Here is a 13,334-nt window from a genome sequence, read left to right as displayed (position 1 = left end):
TAATCGATTTATTAGATGTAGGCACATCAAGAGAAACATGCTAACAGTGGGCAGCCCTTAACAGCGTAGGACACTTGAAAAATGAAATATCACGTTTAATCTCAAATAACATCAGCTCATTATCAATAACTAAGTCGTTTTTTCTTCACGCTTCATATGCTTCGTAAAATACATTTATTACAATACAATGTAATCAATCACATACCTGCCAAAATCACGTCAATTGTCAAAGTTAAAATAACACTGTCACTGTCAGCCAGCGTTGAATACATACGCCACAATAATGCAAATCTATTCGCACCGCGCTCTACGCTCCATTTGCGTAAGCGTGCATCATGGAGTCTTAGAAAATATATTTGCTTTATTCGTTTTTGACATATTCGAAGTCGATAACTAATTGGAGTCTGTTATTAGTGCATAAATTTTTAATAGGATATAGGAATCGCAGAGTTGTTTTAAACATTTTGCAATAAATGTTGCCATACTTTGCTTTTTATTAAATATCTCGTTTTTAATTATTTCAAAGAGTTTCTAGTACATTAATGCTGGTCTCTAAAAGGTTCGAATGTAGATTCCTTTGTTGGTTTCTAGGTTTTGTTGTTGTTGGCAGACTTAAAAAAATTATTTAAAAAGATTTAGAGAGAAAGACCTAAAATGTTTCTTTTTTAAGTTACCAAGTCAAATGGAAGAGACACACACAGGTGTGGAGGCCAGTGCACTTTTTTTTACTAAACATATTTTTTATTGTGTATTATAAAAAAGTTAGTTTTATTATAATACGATTCTTGAGATATAAAAGTGTTTTAATCAACTTTGAATATAATTTCTCGAAAGTATTAATTTATTCCCTCAAGTGTATTTCGTATGATAAGGGAAAATGAATTTACTCGCAACTATTGTAAATAATGAATTATGGCCAGCTCTTTGAACTGTTTTGTCAGTTTTTGTGTTAATTTTTTAAAGTATTCTTTAATTGAAAAGTCATACATAAAATTAAAACGTGTATAAAAAAGTTGTTGTGTTTATAAGCTTAATTAAAGTGAATATAATTAAAATAATATTTTTTAAAAGTAACATGCAGCACATTTCGAACGAACCATGAATAAAGGGCTGCACACACTGTCAGTTCTACTCACATCAATAACAGTATACATACAATTGTGCATATTGGCTATTCTAATAGAAGTATGTTTCCATTGTCTCTGTATTTCTTATATCATATTATTAAAATGTTTGACAATTATGCGCCTAAATTTCTTGGAATTAAATATTATTTTACGATTGAAAAAAAAATACAGCATTATTATTTTTTCTCTGACCTTCAGTTGTACGTGCAACATCAAAATAATCCAACGATTCTAAACTTTACCCCACTCCCTCGTTTAATGCTCAAGTAGTTTGCCGGTATCTATACCTTAATGTAGAAGGCACCACTTCATCAAAGCTTATTATGATGTATATAGTTAACACCCCCTATAATGACTGCTTCAATTACTAAATAATATGTGTCTATATTTAATTTGCATCAATATTTATATTTTGATTAGTTGTATATTTTTAGTTCTTCCTTTTGAAATGCTTACTACAAATTAAAATCATTTGACACCCTGATAATCCAAATCGGTCCTTGGACGGAGGAGCCAGTGTTGATTAATAATAATAACAATCCCACACACAAACATTTCTCATTTAGCTCATACATTTTTAATATACCGCTGCGGCTTATAGCATTGTCGGAATATTTTCTCGTCTCGTCTAACAATGGACTCAGCTATCGGCATTGTGTATTCATAAATATGTTTGTATAATTACACCTCGTGCAGGTGCACTGTTCCCTCAGGTTAATGCCATATTTAATGGCTCATGTACTTAATGTAAGCTGTTTAAACCTCAAACTTTACTAACGTTTAGCCATGATGGCCTCATTTAATAGTTCTGCCTTCTAGCAATATATGAGGCAGTAGTGTTTAGAAGTCGTTATGTTCTTCTGTTTTACGGTGTCATTTTAAATTACATGTTGTATTTCCACAGTATTTGTCACACAAATTTGCGTTTGCTTTCCACTGAAGTACTCGTGTTTCCAAACCAATTCGACTTAGAGCCCCTTCAAAAAAAGAGTGTACCATTTCGTAAAAGACCCTGAATGCACTTGCAAGCCTTCTGACCATGTGAGAGTCCAAAGGCCTAACTCCTCTTAACTTTTAACATCAGATGAGGGTCCTGATTACTTTAGTGTCAAATATGCCTCGGCTTTAAGAGCTCTTACATCTCATCTCGAGCTGTTTTGGCGAACGTAGCTCGGCCGGAAAGAGGGGTTTCCCGCGACTGATGCGCCCACGCGTCTCCTGCGAGGCTCGGATTCATTTTGACACCTCGTTTCCGATGAACTGGTGGTGTGATTGCGTTCTGGAGACAGACCCAGACATCTCTGTCTTTGTGGGTGGTATATTTTGATCATGGAGTTACGACCCATTTGCCCTGCTATGTAAAAAAAGGAAACTTCCGAATAGAACAGATATATGCTGTTGTAAAATAAAAATCCGTCATGATTAATGTATATAGGCCTCTCACCTGTGGTCTAGATTCCCTATAATATTCAAAAGCTAACAAGGTATATAGATCTTCAGGAATGAATGACGTAATCAACGCCATTACGAATACATTAGATCGGTGTGACACGGTTCCATCTGTCGTCGTGTGTCTATTGTACTAGACCCTACTCATTGTAACTTTACAATGAATATAGGGATGACGGAGTATTAATTATTTAGTTTTGCGAGAGATTTTAACAAGGGTCGGTGAACTTTCTAATTTCACCCTTTGTTTAATTATTGTTGACTAAAACCCATGTTTTTCCCAATTGAAGAAACTATTCTAAGTCGTAAGTTTATCCCAATTTCTATCAAACACAGAATACCAAATAATATCCGTATCACCTTTACGCCCGTCACAACTGAGCGTTTTTAAGGCAGTATTTACCACACACCACTATGTGGAACCAGCTGAAGTATTTCCAAACGAATTCGACTTAAAGAACCGGCAACGTACTTGCGATGGTACCTTCTGGCTATGTAAGTGTTTATGAGGCTATCATATCAGGTGAGCCTATTGCTCCTTTGCCTTTTATAACTTAAAAATATATTTGTAACTAAACCGCCCTGAGCCACCGTCACAGTAAACCTTAATTATTGTTTATTCTACCTTCCCTGCCACGAAATCTGAGTCATTGAACTGTACTTGCAGGACTATATATAGACAATGACACACAATAACCGCGACTTTCAGATAAGAGATAATTCATAATAAGGAAACCTGCTGAGCCAAAAAGTAGACGGCGTGTGTCAGGAGAATAATCGTGAAACAGATTGTTGTTTAATATGTTTTTATATTAGCTTAAAATTAAAATAAATCACTCAATTTCAAAAATCCGCCAAAACGCTTGTCTAGGCAAGATGGCGCCGCGCACACTAGTCCCTATGACGCACATGTCAGTACGCGTAAATGTCAAGTTGTTTACGAGTTAATCATTTATACATACACATAGTTATATTTCGATCAAATTTTGGACGAAAATCAAGTCTTAGAGTTAGACAATACACCATAGACACTTACGTTATAGTTGACTCGACTAGTCTGTTAAAAAACATCCTGAACCAATTCAATGAAAGGTCTTAAAAAAAAACAATTTTTCAAAGGTACACGACGGACTACCGTACCGTATCGGCCGTACGTACAGAATCCTCGGAGCAGTCAGCTCTATGTGCGGAAACTGAGTCCACCAAGCTATAATTAAAAGGCTGGCATCACACTCGCGAGCCTTCTAGCAATGTGAGTGCCTATGGGCAGCGTTATCACTTAAAATCGGGTGATCCTTCTGTCCGCTTTCCCCCTGTTATATAAAACCAAATCGATATTTATTGAGATTTTTCATATAAAATTACCTATTATTTTACTCTCCAACTTATATGTTTAACTCTTACATGTTTAACACATATTACTTAAAATAACTCTTTATTTTTAATAAATTCAAATAGCGTATTCATGTAGAAGCAGCCCTAATCATATATTTAAAGTTTTCCATACAGCGATACCAAGTTGGCTGTATTATTGTTCAGTAACAATGCGAAGGAAATCGAGTGTTCCAACTAAAACAATTACTCGAGGACATCCATAGTTCCATACTTATGCTTTGTATGAGACCTCTGCCATTTTAGTTAGTAAGAGTCAGACATATTTAGCTTATGACTTAATAGTCGTATAATTTTATAAACATACAAATATTTGCTCAAAATCTATACATTGAAATACCTTTTTTTAAATACGTGTGTATTTATTTCACTTAGATATTTTGAAAAATTACGATCTTGCCTAACTATAGACTAACCTAATTTACTCATAATGATATTTAACAATAGAAAGTGTCCAAAATTGGACTGTATAAAACCAATACAGCAACCTACTTATTGTTGACTTTGATTCTCGTGTAGAGTTTCATCATCGGGTGATACGGGAGGCATTTCGTACTCTCGTTCCATAACAGCGTTTTTGCCAGCAACTGAAATTTTTCCAAACCTATTCGACTAGGTCCCTTCAAGAAAAATGCGTGCCAATTCCTGAAAGGCCGGCAATTTGCAAGCCTTCAGGCAATGTGACTGTCCATGGGCGGTGGAAACACTTACCATCAGATATGCCTTATGCGTTTTATTACATAAAAAACGCAACCCTTCAGCAGCCAGAAATTGAGGTAGTAAAACTGGTGTTCTGTGCTTGAAATGTGAAGCAAGTTAGTTTGCTCATATATTGCTTGCTTCAACTTGGATATAAATGTAATTAGCACCATAGTTATAATCGCTAATTACGATTAAATTCCGTCTGATTACACCGATGTTAATAACATTGTAATAGAAGACAGGTATTCAGTAAATATTAATCAACGCGTGAACAATATCAATTAAGTGAAGCCTGAGCTTATAAAATTCAACGCTGGCTCCACAATGGACGTATTTGTCATAACTTGATTTAATTGTAAATACTTCATTCCATTAATGAAATATTGAATTATATAGCGATGTAGGTTAATTAATAATACGACGATCGTTCTAATCTATATGTATGTACATCGTAAGGAAATGGATAAGTGTCAGACCTATAAAAACGACACAACATTATTATTGAAGTGAATCTTCTTTAGGCGCATGAGGGTTACTTTTTTATGGATCGTCTTGAAGATGTGCAGCGTTTTTGTCGAAGAAAAGGGAGAGAGGGATTGATAACGATTGAGAGAGAGTGAGAAAGGGAGATCGCAGCGCAAACGCAGATATTTATATTTATGAATATTATCATTAACATGTGAATAGTGATCATATACTGGCACATGTTCATCTATTAGGCCTTTTACCGTAGTAATAATTAATTTACAAAGAAGTTTCACTTCTGACGTGTGTATTTATTTACGTACGCACGATCCTCATGATCCCCAACGTAATTACGATAGTTTTTTAAGTATCCGTTTATGTTAATTCGATAATGACATGTTTTAACAATATAATTTTATATACAATGGTTAAAACAATCAACAATTGACAATTAAAAAACTACGACTCTCAAATAGCGATCATTTCCGCTGGACCGACAAGGTACGCCATTTTGATTTGATGTTATGTTCTTCAATACTACTTTTAAAGGACTGCATACGGTGAAGTTGTGTGTTGAAATTTTATTGCTATGCTTGTTGGCAAAATTTTCATTAATTACAGATAAAACATAGTTGTTACAAACACTAGTTCTCTTAAAGTTAAAGTACTAAAGTAAAAAACCTATAGTTGAGTTGTTTTACTACGCCACCCTAAGATTGCGACACAAAACTACTGGAATACATATCTATCCCATGGTTTATGTTTGGTTAGTTAAAATGTTTTAAATTATTCATTACAGAAATACTCATATTATCCTTGTAGGCGATAATGACTAGAAAAATTAAAATAATATATATACAATATTAAACCTAAAATATTCAATATCGTCAGTGTGAATTCACTCTGCGAAGAAATAAATATGTTGATAGTGTCGGAGATAGAATTCAGTAGGAGAAACGTCTTTGATAGTCTAATTGAATAACAAATCTAATATGGGCAAGAGTGTGTGAGTGTGCGTGAGTGATAGAGTTGTGTATATATAAGCGTATATAATTGAGTTAATTTTTGCAATCTCAGTTCACCTTCCACATTAATTATCCCTGCTCCACTGTAACGTAACCCTATTTTTGCTTTTAATTAACTAAGGGTTCGATATATCGACACTTCGGGACGACCTTTGTTGAAAAAGTTTCCACGTTCGCGTTTGATTGCCTAAACAAAGTAGGTATTTTATGGGTAAGGGTGTAATGAAAACGTGGCCTTGGCATCCGTCATGTCCTGGTCCTCCAAGAAAAGAACATTTAAATCAATAGGCTGACAAAGCAACTGCAACTTTGTATGTGTGTCCATGAGTGCCGGTATAAGTTAACATTAGGTGCAGCTTCTGCCCGATACCCTGTTCTATAAAAGCGAGGCCTTTATTGTCTTTGAATAATTTTATTGATCACTTACCCTGGATTAATGAGTATTATGTCTATTCCTTACCTATTGCGTCCATTAATTGGTGCACATTACTCTAAATTAAAATAGGTTTAACCCTCCAGAGGATAGTTGAACAAAGTCAGAATTTTTACTTAAAAAGTGGTCAACAAAAAAATTTGATTGATTGTCCAAGAACGTACAAATTTAGAGTAACGAAAACGCTTAACTTTATCTCAAATTTACAAATTCAACCTAATTAGGTGAGAGATGGATGCTAAGAGTTGGAGCTAAGAAAAGATCCATATGGAAAGTTCAGGAGGAGGCAAACACGAAGTACTAAATTATATATCCTTAAAGCAGTTATGATTGTAAAACAGCATCCAAAATTGTTCAAAACGTTTAAATAAAGATGCCTGTACACCACGAATCTAACACGGCTGTGATGCACCCCGTTATTATTACCTTACGGCTATCAAACAATTTCATCATCTTCCTAGGAGTTATAGATCACTGTCGTGCAATGCTTTCAAGGGAAGGTGATTAATTTTTTAAACGTAAGGTGCCTTTATAGCGGGGTGTATATCAAGACCATTTTAACAACAGTTATAAATAACTTAACTAATTATTATGACATTACACGACTTTATGACATTCGCAAGCTTATTTTTAAATGGCTGACTGTGCGGAGTTTATAATTTTATAATAAGTGATCTAAATGTAGCACTTCCTTTGCAAATAAATGATTTATTTATTATAATAACTAACGTAAACTAAGAGTATAATAACAAAAGTAACTTCCATTTGATATGTAATTGTCAACAGTAAGGATTGAAATATTATTTTATTCGAACTATATATTTCTTTCTGTCCGTACAATTTATAACCTAACAAAAAAATCGTGAAAATTAATTTTTAAAGTGAAGCGAAAGCCGTTTTAGCTCAAGCTAACAAGAACTGGCCAATTTCTCTTGAAAAATATGAGACGTGGCAATTTATTTTTATCACAAAGCCGCTGTCGGGTGAAAAATACGAAATTCTCAAGTCGCTTGTCATTCTTAACTTCTAGTGTAACGATGTAACTTCTTCAACAGCTCTTCAAATTGACAACTTAACGTGGCGCTGAGGGGATGAAAAAGTTTAAACAGAATTTTTAAGGCACATTTTAAGTAACAATATATTGAATAGCTTTACTGATACAGGTCCTCATACTAAGATGTCAGTTACAACACCAATGTTTGAATTAGAGAGCTGAATGAAAAATCAAGAAAACAATATCAAATTCTTCGAGCTAGATCTAGTCTGCTAGTAGCTTCGATACTAGCAGACTCGGCCAAGCGTTGCTGTGGCTAAGGTTTTTGTTATATTACATAGTAAACTATTCAAGGGAAACGGTAGTAGAACTTATGTGAAAGGTAGATTATTTGAAACGTTAGTTCTTTTAACACAGCGCCATCTGTTAGACTTGTATCAAATAATAAACAAATGTTTGCAATAAAATAAAATTGCCGATATAATTAAAGATCTAAGCTATCTTATCCTTAAGTTGGACCAGACTACTCACGGTGTGCCAATTTAATTTAAAATCGGTTAAGTAGTTTAGGAGTCCATCGCGGACAGGAGACTTATATATATTAAGATTTTATTTATTCAAGCAGACATGAGTCATAAATCCATATTAGTACACTATAACCCTAAAATATAAACTAGTAGGTTAGCTTTAAAGTATATTAAATCATAACATTAAAAAGGACACATGCGGTACAATCTCGCCTTCGCCCATCGAGACGTAAAAACAGTCACCTGAACAACTAAACATTGTAGACTCACTGCAAAAGAGACGGAGCCCCATTACACTCTGATTACATTATTGAACTGAACATCAGGCATTGTATGATTTTGTGGATTAAGACCACCGACTACAGGCACAAATTTACGATATGATTGCGGAACGTACGGTAATGGACCGGCATCACATCCGCGGAGAACCTTTAGAGACTAGCGCAAGATACCCGGCAGTCCAAATTGTTAATAGCCTTCAGCAATAAAATGGCGCCAGAGGACGACGATGCTAAACCATTTGTAGGTTGCAATTAATTTGATCTGGACGTGAAGCACGGCAAATAAATAAATAGCCTACCCAATCAAAACTGGATATGCTAAAAGCATTTAAGACCCACTTAAGCCTGAATGTGAAAATTCATTGTCAAAAGGCCATTAAGTAATATTATCATCGCCATTAATGTCGAGAATGCCAATACCTATTAAATTACTTGTAGCGAAAGTTCGCTATTAAAACGATGTCATTATAGGCCTCTTTTGAATCGAACTCCTTTAGGCGGCTTGAACTTTAAAAAGATTATGTTCAGAAAATTTTGAACTTTTATTTTATTTATTGTTAATAATGTTAATATTGCTGGCCTTTTGAGAGTGGTACGCTCTTTTCTCAAAGGACTCTAAGTTGAATTGGTTGGTAAGTGGAAATACTTCAGTGGGCAGGTAATAGACAAAGTTGTGGTGCGCTGTCGAGGTGATACGGGTGGAATTTCGTATTCTGTCTTGACGTGCGATGATGATCATAAAGCAGATACAGAAACCTGAGGCCCAAGCCTAAAAAGGTTTAGAAAATTAATAGCGCTATTGATTTATTTTATTTACTGTAAAATATTAAAAAAACAGTTAATATTTAAAAAAAAGTCGACAAACGCTCAATATTTTCTACTACTTTCCGACTCAAAATGGAAAGCGTTAATCTAAACGGTCAAGCAAATATGCCCACATCAAGAACATAGTTCCATCAAATTTCTCGTCGGCTCTGCGAGGTTAGTCAATAGTCTTTGAGCATGTGGGAACTGAATGAACGCGCCAATAACTGGGCTATTGCATCATACAGGCCAAGATTAAGAGGCAGATGTGCAAGATCACTTACAAAAAGGAAAAAACCTTTTATTCAGGCAGATAATATATATTTTATTTTTATTTTGTAATTATTAATTGAAAAGGCACACTTACTAAGCACATACAAACATTTATAGAAAACACATGACAGAAAACGAGATACATGCATTTGCATCAATAAAAAGCGTAAACAACATTTATAGGGAAATATTACAATTAAAAAAAGAAAATAACTTAAACGTAAAAAAAACAAATGGGCAATTTAAAAAAATATATATAATAATTATAATTGAAACATTTCTTCTTTGTAATTGTCACTATTGGTCACAGATCAAGATAGGTATCTATCTGGATTTGTTTTGTTGATAGTATTTGTTTATAGACAGGAATCAGACTACTGGCATAACACACGCTTTCATGATGTTTTCGTCATCATCAGTTGCTCCGCTTACTTACTTATTCCACTGGGTCTGCCCCCAAAAACTGTCTTGGCCTCCGAAATGTGGTCTTCCGAAGTGCTACCTCCCACCAATTGCTGGCTTTCAGCTGCAGCAGGTCCTCCTCCACTTTGTCTATTCAACCAACTTAGATAACCAACTTTTCTATTTCGGCTATTTTATGGACTTTCCATGACCCGACCCGACGTTTAAACATATACGTATAGAAACAAAATTCGTTACTACATTTTTATATATATACAATATATATATAGTATAAATAAACATATAGTAACGATTTTTTTCTATACGTAGGTATATGTTTTATACATATAAATATATATACCAAGGAATTTAAGGAAAAGCAATATTTCGTAGCAGCATACATTATAATACTGATTTATGTTAAAAAATACTAAAAATATTGCATATCTGTCAAAAGCATTAATCTATACTGCATGAAAATGGGTACATCACAGTAATATCGGATGTAGCTTTATCATATTCTGATCTGAGTTTAACTTCGCATCTTTTAAAATATAAATGATATTTAGAAATATTTTTTCTTAGGAATCATAATAGTAGCTAAACATTTGTTAATAAGCCGTATTATTATTGGAATTGTAAAATATTTGAGTTGTCCACAAAATCACATCAAAGTAACTTTTATTTAAATGAGGTGTTTTCCTTGGGGAACAATCTTAATAATCCATTTCGTTATAATCAGTACATAAAACATAAATGGGACATATCATTCTTGAAAGAAAGGATAAAGAAATATATAAAAGCCGCAAAATATGTTTCCCTTGCCCCATTGCTGTTTTATGGGTCTTCAAATAACAAGAGGGATGAAGCATTTTTTTTTACGATCAAACTTCTGAATGCGACAGAGGACACAAATTTGTATCATTGTTCTCGAGTTTTTAAATGAAGATAAGGAAAATTAAAATGGCTAAGATCCAGGAGTGTTTGTAGAAAGAATCATGACTGCCACGTAGAGGGTAGACGGGTTTTGCGGCTGTGGAAGAGTTGCGTCTGGACAAGACACGCTTCACGAGACTGATGGCTAACCAGTCATTACTCTCCATTGAGAGATACCAAAAGAAGAAACGGTCTCTGGGTCTACCAAGTAGAAACCTGAGACTTACGTCTAAACTTTTGGGTGTACCGCGCGCACATTCCAACTTGATTAGCAAAGCACCACTCACGCGGGCAATACGGATAGTGAACAGAGTTTTTATTGAGGTGGACCTATTTGTTTGTACACTGGCTGAATTCACAAGAGTTGCTAGCTATATTGTTAGTTATGGATAGATAGATTTAGGAATATAAGTTTAATTTTTTAATGTTTTTATCCAGAATAGTTGGTGTGGGACTTTGGAATTCTATCGTATTAGTAATTACTGTTAAGATAGAAAAATGTGGTGAAATAAATAAAAAGATAAGATTGCATGATCACTCTTAGATTATATTACATAGCTTTTCGTATACACGACTTCCGAATTATCTTTCTTTATCCTAAAAGCCCCGAATTAAGTAGTAATTTAAATCAAATCGTTTAATACTCTACGGCTATTGAAGTCTGTTTTAATTATCTCCGTCCAACATCGGAACAAATACAGTTTTATTAGCCTTCTGTTACAGACGATTTCATAAAATACTTCGATTTGCTTCGTACAAATACGAATTGTTCCAATTTCAACCCATTTGTAAACGTCTTGCTTATTAATTAACCAATAATTTTTTTTCAAATTCACCACATAAATAATGTGTAACCTAGAAAAATAAAAATATGTTTATTCATTACAATTTATTCATTAAAATGTGTAACATTTGGAAACCGTTTAATAAATTATATATACATATAAAAAATAAATAGATGTATTAGGGTTCGCAGTTCTTCCATAAAAAACTTAATTATACATTCCAGAATATATGTAGCATTTAATTACACATTTTATTGTATGTACTTATGTTTTTCTGATTTTGCATGCATGAGTGAGCGTGTGGGTACAAATGTGTGATTGAAAAATCAGTAAGTGAATGAATGAAGTATGTAAATTCATATTAGGTTTTAAAAGGAACTCTAACACTGGTGTTCATAACACACCTTGTCGATAAGGCAGTCCTTTAACCGTATTTTTAGATTGTAGACGGTTCGTGGCTTGATATTAAGAAACCTATTTAATTTATTATACAAATAGTCTGCTTGCATACTGCATCTGGCAAAGTCATACCATACCGTTCGACCGCTACAAATCCCTATTTCTTTTTAGTAACAACCTACAATCATACGGGAGCGCTCTGTTTGCTTTTAAGATTACACTTGGGACAGCTTCCTGATATATGTTAATATATATAATAATAAAAAACATATATGTTACAAACACATAAAAAAAAATATATAAGTACGTCTTCACGTAGCTTCAGCCACTTTTGAATAAGAGAAAAATTTTGTTCGTATTCATATTTTACAGAGATATCTTTAAGGCAGAATTCGCTTACTTATAAGTGAAAAGTTCTAAAAAGGTTTCTGTTTATACTTTAAGTGCAAAACATGAAAACGAGTGGCCACTCCTAAAGTAGGTTAAACATTACACCAACTTAGAAATAATGAATGAGTGAGCACAATTACTATAAGGCTTTTGTCCACCTTTACGTGAAATATAAACGCTAATTAGATAATAAAAAAAATCAGTGGCGCTACAACCTCTTTAGGTCTTGGCCCTAGATTTCTGAATCCGTTTCATGATCATTTTTAAATCTAATAGGCAAGTAGCGTCAGCCTCCAGTGCCTGACACACGCCGTCGACTTTTTGGGTCTAAGACATGTCGGTTTCCTCACGATGTTTTCCTTCAAAGGAATCGGGCTGTAAAAGCCGAGTATCAAGCACAGGAGGTTAATAACCTACTCGTCTATTAGATTGAAATGATCATGAAACATATACAAATCTGAGGTCGAGACCTAAAAAGGTGGCATCGCTACTTGTTTTTATTGTACGCATTTAATAACTAACAGTACCTAACATACCTAGTCGTTTATTAAAATATAGTTAGGTGTTTTTTTATTTAATTAAGATGTACATTATCATCGGAGATTTTAAATCATCTTTAACTGCATTAAGCAAATTGCTAAAATATATGTGAGTTGTTTACAGTCAACAATATTTTTGTTATAATTTAAAGGTACCCATGGGACGAAAGCATCGTTTGAAAGTCTGGCACAAGGTATAAAGATATTTCATTTCCGATAGCCAAAGATGTTACGGTCCAAGTAAAGATGGATAACACTCTCTATATAATTATATTCAGATCCCCAAACAGGCACTAGGCGACTCCCCAAGGAAATGGAAATCTGGCCGTCCTAAAACTTTTTGATGACGCTTAGTTGTTGACTAATAAACACTAAGGACGAATAACTATGGATGCTCTTTCACATGAATGA

Source organism: Pieris rapae, chromosome 17 (assembly GCF_905147795.1).
Source record: "Pieris rapae chromosome 17, ilPieRapa1.1, whole genome shotgun sequence".
In the NCBI taxonomy this organism is placed as follows: Eukaryota; Metazoa; Arthropoda; class Insecta; order Lepidoptera; family Pieridae; genus Pieris; species Pieris rapae.
Note: the sequence above shows the minus strand (reverse complement) of the source record.